Source organism: Mobula birostris, chromosome 5 (genome assembly GCF_030028105.1).
Source record: "Mobula birostris isolate sMobBir1 chromosome 5, sMobBir1.hap1, whole genome shotgun sequence".
Classification (NCBI taxonomy): Eukaryota; Metazoa; Chordata; class Chondrichthyes; order Myliobatiformes; family Myliobatidae; genus Mobula; species Mobula birostris.
The window spans coordinates 189,415,063-189,441,239 of record NC_092374.1 but is presented as its reverse complement, the minus strand read 5'-3'; the positions used below and the strand labels follow the sequence as shown (position 1 = coordinate 189,441,239).

General features: G+C 42.2%; 1 pseudogene; it reads right to left on the bottom strand.

Moving 5' to 3' along the window:
• Positions 1–3,203: 3,203 nt before the first annotated feature.
• On the bottom strand, positions 3,204–24,517 carry LOC140198444 (signaling lymphocytic activation molecule-like; annotated as a pseudogene).
• Between the last annotated feature and the right edge of the window lie 1,660 nt (positions 24,518–26,177).

Here is a 26,177-nt window from a genome sequence, read left to right as displayed (position 1 = left end):
AGTGTTCTTACCCACACGGCCTGTTGTTGGGTGAATGAGGTCACCGGAGAAAATTACTAGTAGATACAAAACAGCTTCTTTATTCGACAAAACAAGGTACAGCAGGTATCATACGGAGATGCTTTTGGTTGAAGGGTCTCATTGGCCCAAGATGCGGCTCCATATTTCATGAGCCAAACAAAAGATAACTCCATATTTACAATGTATGCACAATGCTTTCTTTGAAACTACATAAATACCTTCGCACTTCCTGATTTGCATCCACACCACAGACATCCAAATGAATTTTAATCAGCATTGTCTGGTCTGGGATTCACAGCTTTTAGGAACCCATTGTTCAGAGCTGCACTCCAAATGAAATCCATAATGCATTTTCAGATGTGAAGCCTGGTAGCCAAACTCAATTGCTAAATGTACATGTCCTAAATCCAAAAATCACTCTAACACAACCCTTTGTTCTTTAGTATTTCTAGCAGTTGATGACTACAGCCATTTGCCTCTATACAATACGAATCTTCCACTCTGCCTGTGCAAGAAACACTTATCTGCCCTATTTTTCCTTTTGGTAAGAGTAGAAAATAGAAGAAAACTCAGTATAGTCCTTAGCATTTCAGTTGTCAAAAATTTCAGTAGTGCCATGCTGTTCTTTTTCCAATGCTACATGATAAAAGATTAACTTAAGCTGGAGTAAGCTGGATTGCATGCTGCACACGTAATTGTCAGGAACAGTACCATCAATTTGCACAGGGTCTTGGGCTATATATTTGTTTTTTAGCTTGACTATGTTTATTTTTGCTTGCTATTTTGAAAGTGCTTTGTATATTTTGTACCTTGATACCAGAGGAATACTGTTTCATTTGGCAGTACCTATGTGTGAATGATAATTAAAATTGATTTGATTTGAGAATTGTACATTTCTAAGTTTTTTTTAATGTTAAGGAATTAAAAAAACTGAAGTTTAACAGGGCCCTTCCTTTCATGATTTTCCGTTATGAAGCCAATGTGATGTTTGAAGCACTTGACAGGAAGCTTATAGAGAGCCTCTGTGCATTTTCAACATTGCAGTGCATTGCTTCTTTAAGGCCTGATGGAATTTCTAGGTCAGTGTTGTTACTGGACCTCTTCTGTGCCAGACCACTGAGGCACAATTTGTTGAAAGCCATAACAATTGCAAATGTTTTGTTGACAAAAGGAGAACACAAATGTGCTGGCAAAGAGTGGGCATAGTACCATTACACAGGGAAATACATCAATAAAAAAGTTAAATGTCTAGTTTAATAATTAAATTAAATTAAATAAAAACATACATGGCTGAATGATAACTGTAACAAACTGGAAATGATGGAAATAAACTGTGGTTGACAGCTCATGCTCAACACTTCTACCTGAGCATACATATGTAGAGGCAGTGGTTTACTTCAAGATGCTCAAACCTGCTCTGTCATTCAGTAAGATCATATCTGATCTTGCTTTGGCTTTGCTCAACTCTACTGTGTAACCCCTGACTAGCTGCAGATTAAGAACCTGTGTATTGCAAGGCTGCAAATTCCAATGATTCAGCCTCCACAAAGTCCAAATGTTTACAATCCCATGAGGAGAAACTCCATTTTGATACCACCTTAAACTGTGATATTTTCTGAAACTACATATCCAGTTCTAGATTCCCCATAAGGAGAAATATTATCTCAGCATCAATTTGTCAAATCTAGTCAGAATGTTAATCTTCAGCATGTTCAGCAGTTAACTATATAACCTCAGATTAGCATAGATTCAACCTGCTCAACCTTTCCTTATAAGATAACCTTTTGATCCCATGAATGGACCTAGTAAGTCTTCCTTGATCTACCTCCAATACAAGCTATTAACCCATCACGCTTCTTTGTAACTCATCTGCTAGATACAGACCATGCCCCCACCTACCCGTCTTTTATTCACTGCAGTTTTCCCCTTTAGGAAGATTCTCTGAGAACTTCCTTCAGTGAACCTGAAACCGGTCACTTACCAGCAAAGCTTTTGATCTCAATCTCCGATGTGGTTTGACCAAATAGTAGTTGATCTGAGGTCCTGATCCAGAGCTTTGAGAATCTCTTTGTCCCCCTCCCCCCACCCCCCACTCCACCTTTACAATCCGATGCTCCTTGAACTGCTGAGTTCCTGCAGCAACATTTTTTTTTGCTGGCAGTAGTTCCACTGCTTCTTCACCATTCCAGCACATTACTCCTTCAACGCATGCTGGAATTTCTAAGTCAATGGGCCCTTCTAAGTCACACCACCGAGCACCTTTGTTTAAAGCCATACCAATTCCAAATGCTTTATTAAAAAATGACAACACATTTATGTTGGAAAAGAGCAAACATACCACCATCACACAGGGAAATGCATCAGTAAAAAAAAAGTTAATTGAATAAAATACAAAATGTCATGGCCGAATGATAACCATAACAAAAGGGAAATGGTGGAAATACACTGTGGTTGACAGCTCATGCACAGCACTTCTACCTGAGTATACACATGTAGAGGCAGTGGTTTCCTTCAAAATCCTCAAGCTCCTCTGCCAAAGATCATGTCTGATCTGTCTATGGCTTAAGCTCAACTTTCCTGCATAACCTTTGACTAACTGTAGACTAAAAATCTGGAAGTTGCAGCCTTGAAATACACAATGATTCAGCCTCCACAAAGTACAAATGTTTACAATCCCCTGAAAAGAAACTCCATTTTGTTGCCTCCTTAAACTGTGATATTTTCTCAAACTAGATTCAACATAAGGAGAAACATTACCTCAGCATCGATCTTGTCAAATTTATGCAGAATCTTAATCATCAGTACAGTCAGGGGTTTACCGTATAACCTCCGATCAGGTTAGATTCAACCTACCCAATCTTTCCTTATAAGGTAACCCTTTGATACCATGAATGAACCTAGTGAGTCTTCCCTGATCTTCCTTCAATGAAAGCTATCCATCCATCACACTTCTTCAAAACTCATCTGTGAGGTATAAATCATGCATCTACCTCCCTATTTCCCCTTAGAACTCATTGCCCTATGGTTTATTTCCAACATTTCTTTTTGGGTTTATCCAGCTTCTCATTGGAAACCTGTTCCAACACATGGTCCGCTCTCCCAATGTGTAAGCCAATGTATCAGCTGTAGGCAGTACAGGAAATTGCTGGGAGTAAAGTACACTTCAATGCCATGTTTATGTTTCATGCAGTGATGTGTTGATTGTCGAACTCCTCTTCCATGTTTGCTGCTGCCACAAGGTGTTCACATCAGGACTGTATGTCATTGTGAGCTGTGCCCTTGGACTTTGCCGTCTTTTATTGGAATCCAGTTGATGTAAATGTCTCTGTGGCTGGAAAGAAAGTAATTTCAAAGAACATGTGTTTAGACCTTGTGATTATCTGACTTGTTCTTGAAAGATATAGTCCAAGGAGATAATGCAGAAAATTATCTAAACGGAGCAGAATACAGGATAGTTTTTGGACACGGAGACACATTTTAGCACTGGAAATCAATGAATTGAAAAGCTCTGTGTAATCTTTAAAGTATACTGTGAAACAAAGAGACTTTGTATTATAAAGTAATGTCAAAAGTGTTTTCTAATTGTTAGGGACCTTTATACTGAGGGGAGGGAGAGCTATGTTGTTTGGCTATAGAGAAGCTTCCATAATGTCTTGTGGAATATTGCTGGAATATCTCAGTGTACAGAGTCACGTCCTGTGGTCTTGTGCAGACAGATTTCTAAAATGTCGGTATTTTTGAAGGAAATCTGTACTGTCAGTGTGATGCAGATAAAGGTTTGATTATTCCTTATTGTTCACCAGCAATCTTAAAAGATCCAAAGCTGAGTAATAAGTGGATATAACCATGAAGGTTATCAGCTTATCAGGATTGTTTTAAATGTGATATGGTTAGTTCATTTAGCACTGACTGCTCTCTCACTCTGCTGTTTTTTGTCCCAGTCCTACCTGTTATCTGATTACTCGCCTGCATTTTTACTCAACCCATGGTGTGGGACCAAAGTGACTGGTTATTCCTGCAGTTTCCACAGTTTCTGAAGTTTGCATTCAAACCACATTGAGCTGCATAATCTCTACAACTGCTTTGATAATGGGACAAAACTTATTGGTGATTTAAAAACAGAATACTTTTTTGTTCTCCCATGGGGACTTGCCCCTTCTTGACTGTAATCTCTCTGAGCTGTATAATCCTCTATAAACCTTTGTCTCATCTCTGGAGGTAGCTACAAACTGATTAGATTGCTACATCCCATCAGTTGTAAAATCCTGAAACAATGAAATCCATCCGAATCCTGTCATATTTTTCTACCTCTGTAAAACTTAGTGATTGAGCCTCTGGCTGCCTGGCTTCAGTTTTTGTTAATGGGCACAGTGCCAATAGATCATTAACACCATCAAGTTCCCATGAAATTTTTTACTACATAAAGTCAATACATAAATGCAAGTTCTGTAAAATTTTCAAACTCTACTCATGTTTCAAATGTCCTGTAGTCACTCTCTCCCACCCAGTCTGGGCGGAAAAGCCTCATACCATATCTTAGTCACACTGAGATGGCTAAAAGAGATTGAAAGGGGTTCTGTTGGATTCATGAACTCATGGAAGGTACCATATGAGGAACGTCTGGCAGCTCTTGCGCTGTATTCCCTGGAGTTCAGGAGAATGAGGCGTGATCTCATAGAAACATTCCGAATATTAAAAGGCCTGAACAGATTAGATATGGCAAAGTTATTTCCCATGGTAGGGGCTTCTCGGGCAAGAGGGCACAACTTCAGTATTGAAGAACGTCCTTTTAGAACTGAGATACGGAGAAATTAATTTAGTCAGAGGGTGGTCAATCGGTAGAGTTTTTTGCCACGAGTGGCTGTTGATTAGCCAGGGCATCAAAGGGTATGGGGTGAAAGCAGGGGAGTGGGGATGACTGGAAGAATTGGATCGGCCCATGATTGAATGGCGGAGCAGACTCCATCAGCCCACTTCTGCTCCTATATCTTATTCTCTTATGGTCTTAAGCAGCAGAAAGAACAAAGCACGCAGTCAGAATGAAACAGGGTGGGAGAAACATTTATCGGAAAAATGCCCAGTGATGAAGGAACAGAAATCAGAAGGAAATTGTTTAAAGAGATATCTTGTTGCTAGCAACAAATGCAAGATGAGGGAGTGAGAGAAAACACACAAAACCAAAGATTAGAGACAAGCTCGATAAATTGGAAAAAGACTACAGAGAAACTCATGAAATTATGACAGAGGTGTCATCCTGTTCTTGCAATCCCATCAATCTAACATCCGGGCCATGTTGAAAGCACCTGAGAGCAGACTTCATGTGATCAGGATGAAACAACCCTTAAATGACCTCATCAGATCCCACCATGGTCAACGAATGGGTTCTGGGGTCATGTTGTAATTTTGATTTTTATTTCTTTTCTCTGGATCAGAGCATCACTGAGAAAGCTACTGTATGTTACTCATCCTTAATTGGCCTTGAGAAGGTGATGGTAAGCATAAACACGAGAAATTTGACAGATGATGCAAACACACCAAATTGCTGGAGGAAATCAGCAGGTCTGGCACCATCTACTCAGATGAGTACACAGTCGGCTTTTCAGACTGACCTCCTTCTTGATTGGAAAGGAAGGGGTAAGATGCCAAAGGGAAGAATAGAAGAAGAGGGGAGCAAGAGGGATTTTTAACTGCATGGAGAAAGCATATTCATGCAATGAAGTTGGAAGCTACCCAGATGGAATACAAGGTGTTATTAGGTACAGGAAGTAACTAATGAAGTGGCCACCTGTTTGTTTACCTTTGGTGAGTCTAAAGCCTGGAAAACCTTCCTCAGCAGTCCTCGAAATAGATTCTAGCGGTGAAAGGCAGTTCTCCACCACCTTCTCAAGAGCATTTAAGGGTAGGTGATAAATGCTGGCCTTATCAGTACACACCAGATCCCACAATTAAAGAACAAGGGAGTATTGGTATTCTGGCAGATGGGTGCACTGTTACTTCCACATGGCTGAGGCATTTCTCAGCAGAGTAACTAATGGATGAAACTGCCCTGCCCAGTTCCGCAATACTTGCTGTCTGTCCTAGAGGACAGAGTTGAGTAGTGGGGGTTGATAAAGAGAAAGGAGACCTATCCATTTGCTCTGAAGCCCTGATTCTATGGTAAGGTTGGAAGAAAACTGAAAATTTTGATGGCTGTTTGAGACTTGCCTACTGAAAGAGGAGAAGACAGAAACCCTCACCACATCTGATGTGCTGTATTCTATAATAGTGCAGACAGAGCTGGAGAGGAGTTGGTATTGGTAGCTCTGTTTGGATGGTGTGGATACAATGGACTGAGTGAGATGTGCTGTAACATTGTGACATAATCAAATTGAAATTCTCTTCTGCAAAGCATGAAGCCTTTATCAAATGGATTCTCCCCCACACCATCAGATAGAAGACTAGAATTCAGGTGGAGAAGGAGGGAAACTGATCAGGGTGTGGGTAACTTTGCTCTTGTTGAAAGTATCACTGGATATTTGTTATTGAAACTGAGGAAAGTGGAGATAATGGGAGAGAGTAAGCCCAACAGACTTTTGCAGCTTGTACTGACCTGGTCATTGGCAAGGTTTGCTCTCCTGATCACAGCATAAGCACTGATTCAATTCTCCTTTCAGTATTAGGAGCTTTAAATAAAAAGCAATCACTTTTGGAACCATGTCTGGATTCTCCTTCTGTTTTCTTTTAAGTGAATATTTTCTCCAAATATTCTTCCACTTAAAGGTAACCTTTGCTGAGTCCTTCCACCAGCCATACTTTATCCATTTAGAAACCTGACTGACCACACAAACACAAGGACATCTCAGGCGAGTCTGATCATAGCATCAATAGGTAGACTGTGGGAACTCCCTTTCCCTGACCTACCCAGCTGCCATCCAGGCCCATTTATAAACTTCCACCAGGGATGAGGTATCCTGTTATATCTCATTGATATCAAAGCTGTACAGTAGACTTTGGACCAAGTAAAATCATTTATTCGGAAGGAAAAATAATAACCATAGTGGAGTTCCTTTCTTCACAGTAAAAGGAAGTGGGAGTATTCTTCATAGATAATACAATTTAAGAAACTACCTGTGTAAATTCTAGGTGAATTGACATTTACATCATGATGTTAGTCATCCTGAATGTTCCCTCCAAAAGAATTGTTGATCATCCCTAATCATCTCCAATTTCCACAATATAAGAAAGGTCTGTGTTATTGGATATAAAACTTCCCATTCAGACCTTACATAGGCAATGGCGAATTATCTGTACCCAAAGTAGAGGAATATGTAACACTGCATGGTGGCAGAGAAATGACACAGGTTTCTGTGTAGGCAGCAACAAAGATGGAGAGCAGAATAGAATTGTTCAATTCTACATGTCATATTCTGCTCATGTCACCAGTTTTGTAAGAAATCGGAGATTGAGAGGAAATATGAAAGAGTTTCTCAAACTGGAAAAAAATGATTGAAGAGACAATGTGCAGAACTTTGGATTTGTACAGTTCTGCTTAAAATACCACAAGGGAAAAGACCAGAAGTTGGATTGGTTTATCCTACAGACAATGTTCCCAAGGCTTCGCTGTTCCTGTCCTCCTTTATCCTTTCCTTTGACACCCTGGAAGTTGACATACAGTGACACATTCAAATATGGTGAAGTAGCAGAATTATAGATAGTGTGGAGGGCAGGCAGGGTGGGATGGAAACAGAAATCCAAGCAAGTTACTGCCATTAACATTGCTTGACTCAGTGTCTGAAATTTCACTTTTCCAAATAAACCATTCCTTCCTTTCAGGCTGTCTCACTTGTTCTTCAGACTGTCCAATTCATAAATATTTTAATCACCTTTAATCTCAATTGAAAGATTCCCAGAATATTTTTTTTCTTTAATTTCCTCACAATAATGATTTTGTGCTGTAATCTCTGTGTTGCTTCAATCTCCTCCATCTGTGCACAACATTCAAGAAATATTTGCAATTCATAATGAAGCACGTGCAGCACAGCTAAGAGATTACATTATCTGTGACCTACTCTAAGTTGAATACAGATACAAGAACATCACATAAACTTTTAAGAGCAGAGTCCATTACATGGCTCTTCAGAGCAACAGGTATTCCTGTTCTGCAATGCATCTCTCTTCACTAGGAGTTACCTTGGCTCCTGGCAACTCAGATATTACTCTTGTGAACTGAGCTCCTAAATGTAGTTCAAACTTTGACCTTGCATATTCTTAGACCCTATAAGAGGCACACCGCTGGTTGATGAACAGAAAGGAAATCCATATTCCAAGCATTGGAGAACATGCAAGGGAAGACCATTCCTTTATGTGCTGGACTACAAAGAGGAATCTGAGTTCCATTCTGTTGGTGGTGAAGAAATGTTTGAGATTTGTAGCTGGGGCAGAGCTTGTCTGATCAGGTTGGTATTGCCAGTCAAGCAAAGGCAGAGGGCGTGCCCAGTTTTGTGGGTTGGAACCATGGGAATAAGGGTTGTGTAGGTCAAGGTGTGAAGAATGGCCAGGGTGCCAATACCTGAAATGGGACTCATTTTGTTGAATATATATGTCGAATAGTATCCTTTAATTTGTTCAATAGAAGAACCACCAGGCATTGCAAAAACTTCTTTCTGCAGTCATAGGCTGAGAAACGGTGCTTACCATTCTTAAGTGAAGGAATATCCCAAAGGTTGTGTGTGTTGAGCACCTGAGATACTCTGTGGCACACTACAAAAGGGGTTGGAACAAGAATCACTTTACAAAGCATCGTATTTTATAGTCACTAAATTTCATGATGCACACTTGTGGGCTGTTTTCCCCTCAGTTCAAGGAAGTGCTTTGAATTCCTGCCCAGGAGGTTGTATAGTCTCACTCCACTAATTATTGCCAGGAGGCAGTCACTAGTCCAGTGAGACCATACCTGAACGGACAAGATCCAGAGGTCCCATTAACAAAGACTAACTTGAGACCAAATATTGTGATGGGATATTACCAGGGACTACACTGTGTGACTTAATATTCAAGAGTACTTGCCTTCATTGGACTTTGGTGCTCTCTTCCAATAGATCATGAAGAGGATAACTGTGATGAAAGCTATCAGAGCAATAGTTGCAATTAAACGAATGTGGATTGGCCTCAGTGGCTTCTGACTTGAAAAGGGATAGACATGCATTGTGATTTTGTCAACACTGGGAAATTAATTAAACTTGGCTTAAAGTAGAAAACACAGCAGACTGGTGAAGATGAGATCAACAGGAGAGCTGATAAAGATTTGCAAGATCACAAATGGTTTAATCAGAGTAAAGGGAGGGACGCTGTTCCCATAACTAGATAGTTTAAGGATCAGGGGTTACAGGAATAAAGGGTGAAAATGGGGAGTGGCTGGAACATGGGATTGATAGAGAGTGGCTGTGATCAGCATCTCACTATCTGCATGAGTAGAGATCGATGCGAGAATCAATCAGAGATTTCAAGAACAAAACAGGAATAAACTACGATTCAAAAAAGTTATCCATCGCTGATAATACTGCTAGAATCATGAAGTAAAATGGCCTCTTCTGCACAGAGAAGATGAAAGCACATAAAAAGAACCAAAACCAGATCTGAGAATTCTATATCTTGGCCCTGTCCTCAGAAGAAACCTTTGAGAATAAGAATTATCTCGCCAAATCCTTCGTCATCCTACTGATGCATTCAAAATAATCATTAAACCAGATTAATCATCAATGAAATTTTTCCTGACAGAAAGAAAATTGTACTAGAAACATAGAAACATAAAACCTACAGCACAATACAGGCCCTTCGGCCCACAAAGCTGTGCCGAACATGTCCCTACCTTAGAACTCCCTAGGTTTTACACATAGTCCTCTATTTTTCTAAGCTCCATGTCGCCATCCAGGAGTCTCTTAAAAGACCCTATCGCTTCCTCCTCCACCACTGCCGCCAGCAGCCCATTCCATGCACTCACCACTCTCTGCGTAAAAAACTTACCCCTGACATCTCCTCTGTACCTACTTCCAAGCACCTTAAAACTATGCCCTTTCATGCTAGCTGTTTAGCTCTGGGGAAAAGCCTCTGACTCTCCACACGATCAATGCCTCTCATTATCTTGAACACTTCTATCAGGTCACCTCTCATCCTCCGTCACTCCAAGGAGAAAAGGCCGAGTTCACTCAACCTATTCTCATAAGGCATGCTCCCCAATCCAGGCAACATCCTTGTAAATTTCTTCTGCACCCTTTCTATGGTTTCCACGTCCTTCCTGTAGTGAGGTGACCAGAATTGAGCACAGTATTGCAAATGGGGTCGGACCAAGGTCCTATATAGCTGCAACATTACAGCTCGGCTTTTAAACTCAATCCCATGATTGATGAAGGCCAAAGCACCGTATGCTTTCTTATCCACAGAGTCAACCTGCGTAGCAGCTTTGAGTGTTCTATGGACTCAGACCCCAAGATCCCTCTGATCCTCTACACTACCAAGAGTCTTACCATTAATGCTACATTCTGCCATCATATTTGGCCTACCAAAATGAACCATCTCACACTTATCTGGGTTGGACTCCATCTGCCACTTATCAGCCCAGTTCTGCATCCTATCAATGTCCCGTGGCAACCTCTGACAGCTCTCCACACTACCCACAACACCTGCAACCTTTCTGTCATCAGCAAATTTACTAATCCATCCCTCCACTTCCTCATCCACGTCATTTATAAAAATCACAAAGAGTAGGAGTCCCAGAACAGATCCCTGAGGCACATCACTGGTCACTAACCTCCAAGCAGAATATGACCCGTCTACTGTTCAAAAATCATGTGGCATTCAACATCATTCATATCAATTCATTCCTGCTTGGGATTAGACCAAAGGACATGGGAGCAGAATTAGGGCATTTGGCCCATTGAATCTGCTCCACCATTCCATCGTGGCTTTTTTGAAATTTTCCCTCTCAACTCCATTCTCCTGCATTCTGTCGTAACCTTTGATGCCCTTACAAATCAAGGACCTATGAACCTCTGCTCTAAATATACCCAATGGCTTGACTTCCATTGCCAGCTGTGGCAATGAATTTTGCAAATTCACCACCCTCATTCAGCATTCAGATGACTTCTATCACTGATTTAATTTTTGACAATTTTTCCGACTTGTCCTCATTGACTGAGTTTATGGGACAGCTCAATACCAAAGTGCTAGTGTAAGGTTCTTACAGAGGCAGCAACACAGGGTTATTCCCTACTGCTGTCTGTGAAATGTTTGCATGTTCTCTCCATGCCTGTGTGAGTTTCCTCCAGGTGCCTTGGTTTCCTCCCAATTTCCAAAGATGTTTGTTTGAGTATGATAATTGTCACATGGGTGTAATGAGCAGCACAAACTCATTTGGACCAGATTTCTACATTTCTAAATAGATCTAAATTTAACATTTTTCCCATTATTAGTAATTCACATAATACTTTTCTGCCAAGTTCAAGGCAATCAAAACTAAAGTGCTGAATCTGAAGGTTTAAGCATCAGAAAGTGACTGTAGGTTAATTAAAAGTGTTTTATTTCAACCCAGGATCAAGCCCAGAGAAAAATAAAGCCACTAGTTTGAAAGCAGGAAGTCCATAAGATCATAAGATCATAAGACATCAGAGTAGAATTGACTCTGTTTTAACTAGCCCATAACCATTTCATAAAAAAAGTTCCCTTCTATTGCTTGTGCCTTTTGCCTTGCATCTATGACTTATAGCCATGAAAACATCTGCTAATGGAAAAATGTCAGAGATATATTAAGGTGTATAAGGGTGGGCAGTCAACACCTTTTTCCAGACAATAAGAGTGGATAGCCATTCAGAAATGGGCATAATTTTACTGTGGTTGGATGATACTATAGAGCAGATATCAGAGATATGTTTTTTTACATAGAAAGTCATTGGTGCATGGAATGCACAGTCTGGGGTGATGGTACAGGTACATACATTAGAGACACAAATAAGATTCTTAGATAGACGCGTGGATAAATGAAAAATAGAGCGCAATATAGGAGGGAAGAAGGTCATTTACTGTGTTAAGGATTGCCGGCGTATTGGCCACTCTCTAACCCTGTGACACAAAATATTTAGTGTTCTGACCACCACCGTCCTTTGAGAGTCTTTATTGTCTCAATTATACCTCAGGGAATTTGTGACAGTCTGTTTAATAAGACATGCAGTCATACAGGCAGGTGAAGGAGAGACGAGCTCAAACATAAATCTCAGTTTTAGAGTGGTATCAGTGGTGTTGAACTTGAGTGAATCCCATCAATTGCAGTCAAGCTCTGACTGACCCATAGAGGGACCAGAATGAATAGGGCAACAAAGTTATGTCTGGAGTTTTCTACTCAGAATGCATGTTCCTAGAAATCATAGATCTATCTCAGACCTGATCTGATCTATTGTAAATGGATTGAGATTAGAAGAGAAAGGGAATAAATCGTGGTTAATTTTAAGAAAAATTTACGGGGTTTGAAAAGGTAATGGACCCACCTTCTGTGACTAGACAGGGCCTTCCGACATCCATACTTGAAGATGCCTCGCTGACAGGGTTCCTCACTGTGCAGTTGTACACTGTGTTATCATTCAGCCTTAAGGACAATTCCAGTCTTCTCCCTCCATCAGTCAGCACATGTGACCCATCAGCCGTGACCTCAATATCTCCTGTCCACCAAGTGTAAGCTGGCTCTGTGCCACGCTCCAGTAAACAATGCAAGCTTATGTTACATACCTCATCTGAGTTGAATTGGACGGTATTTATTATGGGTTTCGACATGCTTTCTGTTTATAAGAAAAACACAAATAAAGAAAATGGTTTGACAACAAGTAGGTAATAGCCATGAGCCTCTCATGAGCTCTTATGATGTAGAGCTAGGAAAAACCTGCTCTGCCATTCATCAATCACACTTTTACACTATCCTAAATTCTTCTAATATACAAAACATCTATCTACTTTAATGTTGAATAATTAAGGCTCCTCTGTCTTCTAGAGAAGAACATACCAAATATTTATCAACCTCACGCTTTCTATTTCCATCCTGAGTAACCCAAACTTTATTCTGAATCAAGCATTATTACGCTGGGAAGATAGCCCTATGTATCCACAACAGTAAGACCTCTTAGATTTATTTCTTAAATTCAGTGAGATTACATCTCATTCTTCTAAGCTGTAAAGAATAAAGGTGTACTCAATTCTGTCCATCCCAAGCACCAGACAGCCAGAATTTGCCTAGAATTCCTGTGAACCAAGTTTCAGGCAAGGACACCAAAACAGAACTTGCGTAAATGGCTTTGTGAATACCAGTAACATTCCTTACCCATGTAATCTATGTTCTACCTGGGTTCTTTTACCAGAATGAGAGGTTAATGCTGTTGGCATACTTCCTCCCCCAGCCCCCACCAGTGAACATTTTGGATTCTGGGACAAAAGAATAAATATAAACGTGGCAGCTAGACATTCATCTTTAGAAACAGGTTTTCATGCTGGCATCCAGGGACCTCTTCTTCATGGAATTTGTTCATAGCATAAGAAAGGTTGAGAATCCCTGCTGTAAGAGATCATCTACACCAGGTCTGGTGTCTTAAGGTTCCTTCCATAAAAGGAGCAATCCGTTTTCCTGCCATCAGTATTTAAACAGACAGTGCTTCTGACTGGTTCCATAATGAACAAGTGCTGCATCTGTGCAGAGGTTCAGTATTCCCTCTGCCTTGTGTCCCCCCATAGGCTTCAGCTCAGACCACAAACATCTCCCCTTTCATCTTTGTCTGCTTAAAAGAAGTTAGATCAGAATTTATATTATAATTTAAATTATATTACCATGAATTTGCAGTTTTGTCACTTCTTCATGGACATCCACACCTGCCCTTGCATAGAAACTTTCGTCACTGTCTGCTAGGTTCTGTATTTCCAGGCTATAGTCCTTCGGGTTTAACGTAATCCTCTCTGTGTAACACTTTATTGGATTGTTTTGATATTTCTCACATAATTGAATCTTTTTTTGATTAGATGTATTTATGTAGTCCCAAGTAATGACTGAAATGTTTTCTTCTGGCACAGTTCCTGGCAAAGTGACTGACTGTCCCAGTGCCCCATTCACCACACGATGAGTAGCTGGATTCCCATCAGCTCTGCCAGAAATAAAACAGAAGGACATGTCATTAGAGTCATTAATTTCAATGTGTTGGTGTCCATAGTTTCATTATATGGCGTCTTCACAGCTCTGGGACAAGGAGAAGGAGACACGTCGGAACAACACCACACGTAGAGGGGGTGCTTTTTATTTTTACCTCGGTGCCATTTTCCTGTACCAACCCTGTACCAATCCTTCACCATTCTCTGATCCATTGTGTCAGTTTCCTGTCAAATGCCACATAACGATGCAAACTACTTGAATGTTAAAGGCACACATCATATCTAATGACCGAGGAGGAAGACAATTGAAGCAGGAAAGTGGATTTCTCATAGGAAAGTCATGCTTCATGCAAGGCTGTGTATACACAGTGATCCATAGTAAAGGGACTTTGCAGTCCAAGTAACCTGAAACCAGTTCAAACTTCTTGGGACAGGTTTCTGTTCAGGGTGTCAACAGTGGGGTCTGTTAGGGCAAGGCAGCTGCTAACCAAGTATGAAGTTTATGATACAGAAGCATTGCCATTAATACTGACAACCATGATTCATTCCCATGTGAAACTGCCAAATTACAAGCATCAGTCTCGTGTAAATTGGCCTACATCAAAACAGGCATTAGACATGTTCTGTGATGCAATCAATAATTGGGATTTGTGTACCTAGAGTCAACCACACAACACTAACTTTGAGAGTCTTAGGTTTCTGTACTCAAGTGTTTACCAACCAGGCAAAATATTTTGACCCAAAAGTATGTGAATATTCCGAGGAGTCTTGTGAATATTCACCAGAACTGGGCAGTTCAGCCCATAGAGTCTGCTCCGCCATTCCATCATGGCTGATTTATTACCCCTTTCAACCCCATTCTCCTGCCCTCTCCCGATAACCTTTGATACCCTTACTAAACAAGAACATCTCAACCTCTGCTTTAAATCTACACAGTGATTTGGCCTCCACAACCGTTTGTAGCAATGAATTCCACAGGTTAACCACCCACTGGCTAAAGAAAATCCCTACTCATCTCTGTTCCCAAGGGATGTCCTTCCACTCTGAAGCTGTGCCCCATGATCCTAGACTGTCCCATTGTAGGAAGCATCCTCTTCATGTTCGCTCTATCTAAGCCTTTCAATAATTTCAATGAGATCTCCTTTGTCTTCTAAACTCCAGCGCCAATGAGGGTAGCAACAGGATGATTTGGCAAATTAATGTATGGGTGAGAGCTGGTGCAGGTGACAGGGCTTCAGTTTTTTTGGGTCATTGCGATCTCTTCTGGGGGAGCTATGACCGGTTCAAAAGTGTTAGGTTGCACCTGAATCTGAGGCGAACCAATATTCTCATGGGCTGGTTTGTCAGAGCAGTTAGGGAGGGTCAGGGTGGGAATCAGAGTGATGGGACTCAGGATAAGACAGATGGTAAAAAAGCAAAGATAGCATTTAGTCAGACTATCAGGAAGGGCAGGCAGATGATAAAATATAACTGCAGCCTGCTTTTTTTTGGCTTTTGCAGATTCAAAAAGGGTAGCAAATACAATACTCAAAATGTTATATCTCAATACATGAAGTATAAGAAATAAGGTGGATGACCTTGTTGCACTTTTATGGATTGTAGGGTATGATGTTGTGCCCATCATTGAATTGTGGCTGAAGGATGGTTGTAGTTGGGAGCTGTATCTCCAAGGTTACTCATTGTACCAGAGGGATAAGAAGGTCGTCAGAGAGGGTGGCTTGGCTCTGCTGGTAAAGAATGGCATCAAATCAGTAGAAAGATGTGACATGGGATTGGAAAACATTGCGTCCTTGTCAGTTGAATAAAGAAACTGCAAGGGTAAAGGGCCCCTGATGACAAGCCTCCCAACAGCAGCTGGAATGTGGACAACAGGAAATAGAAGAGGCGTGTCAAAAAGGGCAATTTGCATGAATCACACAAAGCTGGTTTGCAGGTGCAGTAGCTACCAGGAAGGCGAATGAAATGTTAGCCATCATTGCTAGAGGGTTTGAACTTAAGAACAGGGAGGTTATGCTGCAACTGTACAGGGTACTGGTGAAGCTGCACCTGGAGTACCGCATGCGGTTCTGGTCTCCTTATTTGAGGAAGGATATACTGGCTTTGGTGGTAGTGCAGACGATGTTCACCAGGTTGATTCCAGAGATGAGGGGGTTAGACTATGTGGAGAGATTGTGTCACCTGGGACTGTACTCACTGGAATTCAGAAGAATGAGAGGAGGTCTTAAAGAAACATATAAAATTATGAAAAGGATAGACAGGATGGAGGCAAGAAAGTTGATTCCATTGGTAGGTAAGACTAGAACTAGGGGATATAGCCTCAAGAATTTGGGGAGTATATTTAGGACAGAGATGAGGAGGAACTGCTTTTCCTAGAGAGTGCTGAATCTGTGGAATCCTCTGGCCAATGAAGCAGTGGAGGCTACCTCAGTAAATATAGTTAAGGCAAGCGTGGATAGATTTTAGCCTAGAAGGTGAATTAAGGGTTATGGGGAAAAGGCAGGTCAGTGGAGATGAGTCCACGGCCGGATCAGCCAGGTCTTATTGAATGGTGGAGCAGGCTTGATAGGCCAGGTGGCCTACTCCTGCTCCTATTTCTTATGTTATGTTCTTCTGTCAAAGAGTAATATTATGATAGTCATGGGAAATTTCAACATGCAGCTCAATTGGGAAAATCAGGTTGGAAATGGATCCCAAGAGAGTGAGTTTGTTGAATGCCTATGAGATAGAGCAGTTCGTCATTAAACCTACTAGGGCATCAGCTGTACTGAATTGGGTGCTATGTAATGAACCAGAAGTGATTAGGGGAATTAAGGTAAAAGAACCCTTAGGGGAGGCAGTGATCACAATATGACTGAGTTCAACTTGGAAGTTGATAGGGAGAAAGCAAATTCTGACCTTGCGGTATTTCTGTGGAGTAAAGGAAAGTACAGCGATATGAGAGTGGAGTTGACCAAAGTAACTTGGAAGTAGTTGTTGGCAGGGACGACAGCAGATCCACAATGGTGTGAGTTTCTGGGCAAAATAAGGAAGGTGCAGGATAGATGTATTCCAAAAACAAACAATACTCAAATGGGAAAATAGTCCAGCAGTGGCTGACAAAGGAAGTAAAAGCTAATGTAAAAGCAAAACAGAGGGCATACAACAAAGCAGAAATTTGTGAGAAGACAGAGGAACGGAAAGGTTTAAAACCCAACAGAGAGCAACTAAAAAAATCATTAGGAGGGAGAAAAATGAAATATGAAATCAAGTGAGCAAACAGTACAAAATGGATAGTAAAAGCTTTTTCAAGTATCTAAAGAATAAAACAGATGAGAGTGGATAGAGGACCACCAGAAAATGAGGCCAGAGAAATAATAACAGGGGCCAATGAGATGGAGGATGAACTAAATAAGCATTTTGCATCAATCTTCACTTTGGAAGACAGTGGCAGTGTGCCAGATGTTGAAGGGTATGAGAGAAGAGAAGTCAGTACAGTAACTATTACAAGGGGAAAAGTGCTCAAAAAGCTGAAAAACCTAGGGGTACATAAGTCACTCGGGAAAACCCTAGGGTTCTAAAAGAGGTAGTGGTAGAGATAGTGGAGGCATTATTAATGATCTTTCAAAAGTCATTGAACTCTGGCATAGTGCTGGAGGACTGGAAAATCTGCAGGTGTCAATCCACACTTTAAAAAATTGAAGAAGGCAGCAGAAAGGAAATTATAGACCAGGTAGCCTGACCCCAGTGGTTGGGAAGATGTTGGATTCAATTGGTAAGGATCAGCTTATGGAGTACTTGGTGACACAGGACAAGATAGGACAAAATCAGCATGGTTTCCTTCAGGGATAATCTTGCCTGACAAACCTGTTGGAGTTCTTTGTGGAGATTACACATAGAATAGATAATAGGAATGCAGAGGATGTTATATATTTGGACTTTCTGACGGCCTTTGACAAGGTGTCGCACATAAGGCTGCTTACCAAGTTAACTGCCATTTGCATTACGGGAAAGTTACTGGCATATTTAGAGCATTGGCTAATTGGTAGGAGATGGTGAGTGGGAATATAAGGATCCTTGTCTGGTTGGCTACCAGTGAACAATGGTGTTTCAAGGGGATCGCTGTTGTGACCACTTCTTTTCATGCTGCATATCAATGATTTAGATGCTGGAATAAATGACTTCATTGCCAAGTTTACAGATGATATGAAGATTGGTGGAGGGGCAGGTAGAGTTTCAGAAACAGGTAAGCTAATGCAGAATTGCACTGATGAGGAGAATGAGCAAGTGAGTGGCAAATGAAATACAATGTTGGAAAATGAATGCTCATGCCCTTTGGTAGTCGAAGTAAATGCGCAGACTATTTTCTAAATGGGGAGAAAATCCAAAGATCTGAGATGCAGAGTACCTTGGAAGTCCTTCTGCAGAACACCCTAAAGGTTAGCTTGCAGGTAGAGTTGGTGGTGAGGAAGGCAAGTGCAATATTAGCATTCATTTCAAGAAGTCTAGAATACAAAAACAAGAATGTGATGCTGAGGCTTTATAAGGCACCAGTGAGGCCTCACCAGTTTTAGTCTCCTCATCTAAGAAAAGATATGCTGGCATTGGAGAGGGTTCAGAGGAGGTTCACAAGTATGATTTCAGGAATGAAAGGGTTATCATATGAGGAACGTTTGATGGCTCTGGGCCTGTACTCGCTTGACAGAGTAGACGTGGAAAGGATGTTTCCCATGCTGGGGGAATCTAGGCCAAGAGAGCACAGTTTTAAGAGAGGTCTGTCCATTTAAAACAGAGATGTGTATAAAATTTCTTCAGTCAGAGGTGGTGAATTTATGAAATTTATTACCAAAGACACCTTTGGAGGTCAGGTCGTTGGGTGTATTTAAGGCAGAGCTTGATAGATTCTTGATTGGGCACGGCATCAAAGGTTACGACGAGGAGGCTGGAGAGTTGGGGAAATAGAATCAGCCATGATTGAATGATGGAGCAGATTCGATGGGCCAAATGGCCTGATACTCCTCCTACGTCTTATGGTGTTATGGTCTAAAAGTTCGGCACGACATTTTGGGCCAAAGGGCCTGTAGGCGTAGTGTTGTTCTATGGATCTAAGGTCGAAATGATAATCTGTTCACACTAACTTAATGTTCTCCATGACATGTTTTACAAAAAATGACTTACTTTGAAATTAAGCATATTGCAGAGACGCAGTTTGCAGCTCCGTATATATAGACCGAGTGATTTTGCTCCTACGCTATAACGCAACCCCTGGTTTATTTAGTTATTTATTTATTCTGCACGTTTAGATTATTAAATGGCTGCACGCTCTACTCCGAGCGCCACCGCGTGATCGCGGTGGCCTGAGAAGCAAATCATTTCCCTCAGTCAGGCACCGAAGGTCCGTACGGAAAGTCTCCTCCGCACCCCGGCCCCCGATATGCAACGGCAAACGTGGTTCAGGTAAATAAATAAAGAAACTCGCCTCCACAAGATACTTGCTTGCTTAAGAGAACTGGGCAGGAAAAGACATCGTAAAAAATGATCGAGATGGAAATTCAACGCACGGGCAAAGACAGAGCAACAGAAGCACCTTGTAGCCACCCCTCACCCCCGCCTCGGTCTCAGCGTTTATCCCCTTCAGCACCTTCCCCCACCGGATTAAGGCGTGATCCCACCTCTCGAATCGTTCAGCAACGGACAGATAATCGTGACGATACCAGAACCACTCTTGGCCATGTCTTCTGTGAAGCGAAGATTGTCATTAAAACTGGTTACTCTCGGTTTAGTGGTTGCGTTCGATCGAATGAGCACAGGAACGGGCGGGGAAACATGAAAGAAGTATGAAAGGACGCATCACAGGAATGTGTGCTTAGCCCACTGCTCTAGTCTCTCTAACTGTGTGACTGTGTGACTAGGCATAGCTCAAATGCCATCTATAAAGTCGCTGATGATACAACCACTGTTTCACATGGTGACGGAAGTGCGTACAGGAGTGAAATGTACCCGTTACTTGAGTAGTGTGACAGCAACAACCTTATATTCAACATCAGCAAGACCAAAGAGCTGATTTTGGAATTCAGAAAGGTTAAAATAAGGGGAACACAATCCAATCCTCATAAAGGGATCAGATGTGCAGAGAGTGAGTAACTTCAAATTCCTGGGTGTCAATATATCTGAGGACCTAACCTGTACGCAACATAATGATGCAGCTTTATAGAAGGCAAGATAACGGCAATATGTCATATAAATTTAGTTTGTCAGCTAAAACACTGGAAAACTTCTACAAATCTCATGTGGATCTCACGTGATCTGTACACACCGGCTGTACACAGCAGTGTCTCTTTCACCTCAGACGGATGGAGAAATTTATTATGGGCCCCCAAATCCTAAGAACTTTCTATAGGGGCACAATTGAGAGCATCCCAACTGGCGGCATCACTGCCTGGTATGGGAATTGTACTTCCCTCAATGACAGGACTCTGCAGAGAGTGGTGCAGACAGCCCAGCGCATCCGTAGATATGAAGTTCCCACTATTCAGAACATTTACAAAGACAGGTATGTAAAAAGGGCCCGAAGGATCATTTGAGGCCCGAGTCACCCCAGCCACAAACTGTTCTAGCTGTTACCATCCAGGAAACAGTACCGCAGCATAAACGCCAGGACCATCAGGCTCGGGGACAGCTTCTTCCACAAGGCCATCAGACTGCTTAATTCATGCTGACACACTGTATTTCTATGTTATACTGACTGGCCTGCTGTACATACTATTTATTATAAATTACTATAAATTGCATGCTGCACATTTAGACGGAGATGTAACTTAGAGCGTTTTACTCCTCATGTATATGAAGGATTTAAGTAATAAAGTCAATTCAATTGAGTTCTATTCAAATATACCGTGGAGAGCATCCTGACTCACTGCTTCACCGTCTGGTATGGGAGCTGGGCGTTGCCACTGCGCAAAATCAATGGAAGTTGTAGAAACTTATAAAATTAGTCAGCTTCATCATGGGTCCTAGCTTCGGCAGTATCCAACACATTCTCAAGGAGTGGAACCTTTAGAAGGCGGCGTCCATCATTAAGGAATCCCATCACTTAGGATATGCCCTCCACGCCCATCGGGAAGGAGATACAGAAGCCTAAAGGCACACGCTCGGCGATTCAGGAACACCTTCTTCCCCTCTGCCATCCGATTTCTAAATGGACTTTCAACACATGGACAGTATCTCACTACTTTTTTTTATTTCTGTGTTTTTTTTTTGCTCTTCTTATTTCAACATACGCTTTTTAATAGCCATATGTGTACTTGGGGTGTATGGGGTGTCAGGGAGGGTAGCACCTCTGGTGAGGGAACATGTCGCGTCCTTTTCAAGGCGGGTTGTCCATCTTTGGTCCCTACTTGGCACTCAGCTCTCACCTGTGGCTCCTCGTAACTGTTTGCATGCGACAGCGGCCACGCCCTGGGCAACGGCTTCGACAAGCCGGCTAAACCAGGTGAGGGCAGCCGATGGGTCTCAAACCCTCGGTGAGATAGGGAGTTGTGTATCCCAGCATGTGAAGACAGACTCCGGCGGATTGAGCGGACGAGACCAATGGAAGGTCCAACGGTCAAGAAGGCGGTCTGTGCAAGCGTCGTGGAACGTGTAGAGCGGGACAAGGCACAGAAGACGTCCTAGTCATCCACTGTGCCTAGTCCCATCTCCAGCCGTCTCGACTCTGTCTTGCCACTGGGTCTAGATGGGAATTGGGAAGAGAGAGTGAGGCTGACGCTGCGCAACTCTCCCTCACTTAAATCCAAATCACGCGCTAGTCTCGACACCATCACGATGCTGTCGAGATCCTCATCGACATCGACGAAGGACGAACAACATGTATACTTAATGTAACTCAGTTTTTTTCCTCTACATTTATTTATCATATATCTCATTGTACTGCTGCCGTAAAGTTAGCAAATTTCACCACATATGCAGGTGATATGAAAACTGATTTGATTCTGATAAGACCAGTAATTGTACAGGATCTCACACTAACAGGGTAATTATATGGTGAGTGAACATCCTCACCTGCAATCGTGGACAGCATGTTGCAAGCTTGATCCACGGAACTGGCTCCTAAACCCCATTTATACTTCCTTCTTTTTCATGACCTGAGTCTCAATAACTCGTCACCCATCGATCCCTGTATTTGCTGGATTGGCCCTTTATCCTAACAGGAACATGATGGAGTCTTGATATCATACTCTTAAAAGCCTCCCTGTTTTGCCTTTGAAATCGGCTCAGCGGATCCGTCTCTTTCAGATCCTGTCTAATTCCTCAAAATTAAGCCTGCTCTGGTTTAACATCCTAAACTGTGGACTGTCTTATCTTTTCCCATCACTATCCTAAAACTAATAAAATGATGACACTGGAGCCCATATACTCCCTGAGTTCTACTTCAAATACTTGTCATGTTTCTTTCCATTAGAAGGGTTTCACTGTTGCACCGCCCCAAGTAAGACCCTCTCCATATAAAGTCAAGAAACTTTCCTGCACACATTCTGTAAATTCCACTGTGTTTCTCTTAAACATTCTGCGTGGCCCAACTACATCAGGAAAATTAAATACGACCTACTAATATACAACACTGTAGTTACAACAACGAGCAATTCCCGCTGGGGTGGGGGCGCTGTATGGTAGAATGTCCCGTCCCTCCCCGGCTTGTGACTTCACTGGACAATCAATCCCTCAAGGATGTAATTTTTAGTGCTGATGCTACGTCCTTCATTAACAAAAAGGCAACATCCCCTTTTCGCTTACCTATTCCTTTGTTTTACCTCTGTCTTGGAACGTTGACCTACCAGACCTACCCATCTCTCCGCATGTTTCTGTTACGACCACGAAATCCCATTCCTCAGAGCCAATCATTCTCTGAGTTTCCCCATGCGCCTGTTAAGCCTCGTGCATTGAAATAAATGTAATTTAAGTGAGTATTTATTTCCTCTGCTTACTCTGCCCCTTGCTATCGTGATTACTAAATTTGTTCTCACTGGTCATTGCTTTACGAATAACGTGCTCCAGCTCAGTGTTCCATACCCACCCCACTACACCCCACCAATCTAGTTTAAACGCTCCGGGCTCGTACATGTCCCACGCCGTGGAACAGAGACTAGTCTCTGTATGTCTTTCAGTTTTATCAACTCCTGTCAAGTCGTTCCACCATGTGGTTTGGCTGAGGACTGTAGGCAGGCGGAAGTATTAATGGAATCAGAGTCAGCTTTAATATCACTGGCATATGTCATGGAATTTCTATGTAGATGCTGCCTGGCCTGCTGCGTTCCACCAGCATTTTATGTGTGTTGCTTGAATTTCCAGCATCTGCAGATTTCCTCGAGTTTGCGTCATGGAATTTGTTGTTTGGCGGTAGCAGTACATTGCAGTACGTAATAATTTAAAACCACGGATGCAATAAAACCACAGAAAACAATAAAATTCCGTCAACAAAAATTAAATACTTAACGCATGCAGAGAGAAAAATCCTAATAAAAAGAAAAAAAATCAGTGAGATCGTGTATATGGGTTCATTGTCCATGGCGGCGGGGATGAACGTTTAGTGCGTGATTTCAGGCTTCTGTACCTCCCTCCCACTTTTTGTATCTCGATCATTTATATTCCCTCTTCCCCCTCCCTTCCCTCTTCTTGTATTCCCCACTCCGGCCTTTTACCACATCTCCTCACCTGCCTATCATCTCCCACTGAAGCGCTTCTTTCATCCCTTTCTCCAATCGTCCGCTCTCCACTCCTATCAGATTCCTTTTTCTCCATCCTGGCTTTACCTATCACCTTCGAGCTAGCGTCCTTCCCTTCCCCCACCCCTCACCTTTTCACTCTTGCATCTTCCCCCTTCCTTTCTAGACCTGAAGACATGTCTCGGCCCGAAATGTCAACTGTTTAATCATTTCCATGCATGCAGCTTATCCCAGCAAAGGAAAGAAATGCCTCACCTGCATACTCCTTTACCTCCATTCAGAGCCACAGTAGTCCCTACAGGTGAGGCAACGCATCACCTGTGAATCTGTTGGAGTCATCCATTGTATCCAGTGCTCCAGATGTGCCTTTCTCTACATTGGTGACGTAAATTGGAGGACTGCTTTGTCGTGCACCTCTGCTAAGGACGAATGGAGAATTTACTCATGCCTAGCCATTTTAATCCCTGTCCCCATTCCCATTCCAACATACCGGTCCATGGTCTCCCTGTTTTTCTACGATGAGCATGGAAGAACAACATTTCATAATCCATCCGGGCAGCCTCCAACCTGATGTATTCCAGTATTTTTCCCTTCACTTTCCCACTTCTTTTCACTTCTAGCTTCTTACTTCTTCTCTTGCCCATCGTCTCGCCGTGTTGCCCTTTCTTCTTCCCTTTTTCTCATGGTCCACTGTCCTCTCTTATTAGATTGCTTTTCATTCAGACCTTTGCCTTCCCACCCATCTGGCTACACATTTCAGCTTCTAGCTAGTCCTCTTTCCACTTCCCCACCGTTTTTTTCTGATGCATTCCCCATTACTTTCCAGTTCTGAAGAGGCTGCCGGCCCAAAACACCGACTGTTTATTCAATTCCATTAATACTGCGTGACCTGCAGAGTTCTTTCAGAATTATGTGTTTATTGCTCCTTTGCTTTATCCTTGATAATATCAATGGGGTAAGGGCAGGTCCTGCGTGATGGACGTCGTTAATGATGGATGCCAGCTTTTGAAGGTGTCCCTGATGGTGGAGAGGGCAGTGGGAAGCCTCCATCTCTGTTTCGGTGCACGTCCCTAGGGACTGCCTGTAAATCAGAGTCCCCTCTTGGGATGCTTGGTATGAATCTCAGGCAAAACCACAACATCTCTTTACAAACCTCATTGGTGAATACACGGCCTGTGATGGAAATGAAGAATTATTTCATCCACAGCGCAGCCACCCCAAGGGAAATGTTTAAAGCTTCCGAGAAACCACACATGAGGGACCTGACAGTGAGGGCCATTCCCACCTCTAGCTAAGTAAAGTCTCCTCCACTGTACTCATTGACAGTTCTGGTTCGTTTTATTTTACGGTGGCAAGCTCCTTCAACAGCACAACATGTGAAACTTTTCTGTGTTATCCCACTCTGAACAAATCATGGGACTAACCAAGGTGCTGTAAGCTCTGTCCACAGGAAGCAAATTCCCTTCCACCAATGCAGGCAAGCATCCAGCATGTGAAGGTGAACAGAGTTTAAATGACCAAAGGTAATTCTGAGTACAAAACAAAATCTGGACAATTGAGCAATCTTATTCTGATACCCAAAGTTACCTCTACTATTTGGATATCATGACATTATCTGTAAGTTGACTGCAGCAGTGTACCCACACTGCAGTGAGTTCAGAGCTCATTGGGATCATTACGCCAAGTTAAATGTGTAGCGTTTGGAGGAGGCAAATGGAGGCAACAGCACAGCCAGCTGTCAGAAACTTTGAAGTGTACTAACCAAACCGGACTCAGCTTCTGTGTTGTAGTCAATGAAGAAACAAAGTTAATGCAAAAGGAGGCAGTAAACAGTCACAGTTGTTGTGCTCACAGCTTAGACTAACTTAGGCGAGTCCAGCTTTCAACAAATGCCAGCAATTCCAGGGTTTCTATGTTCCTGGTGCATGCTTGAGTTCAGGAACATGATGTAACTGTTGACTCTCTGCGTCCAGAACAGAAAATCTCTTCTGTGATACTGCTACAAAATAGGACATGTGCTGGGAAACTGAAATAAAATCAGACAGTTGTGGATATACTCAGCTGGCCAATCCAGGATTCGTGGGCATATAGTTGAGGCCGATATTGAAAGATCAGTTTGTCATCATGGTCAGATGTGATGGGAAGTCCATTCCATGAAACATTAACACTGTTCTTCACTCCAGAGATAACTATTTACATGTGAACTTTTGCTGAATATCTTATGTTACATCAGTGTTAGGTTTTACTGTTTCCTACTTTGCTGGTTGTTCGCACCAAAATTTCCATTCATGAAAATTCCTAGCT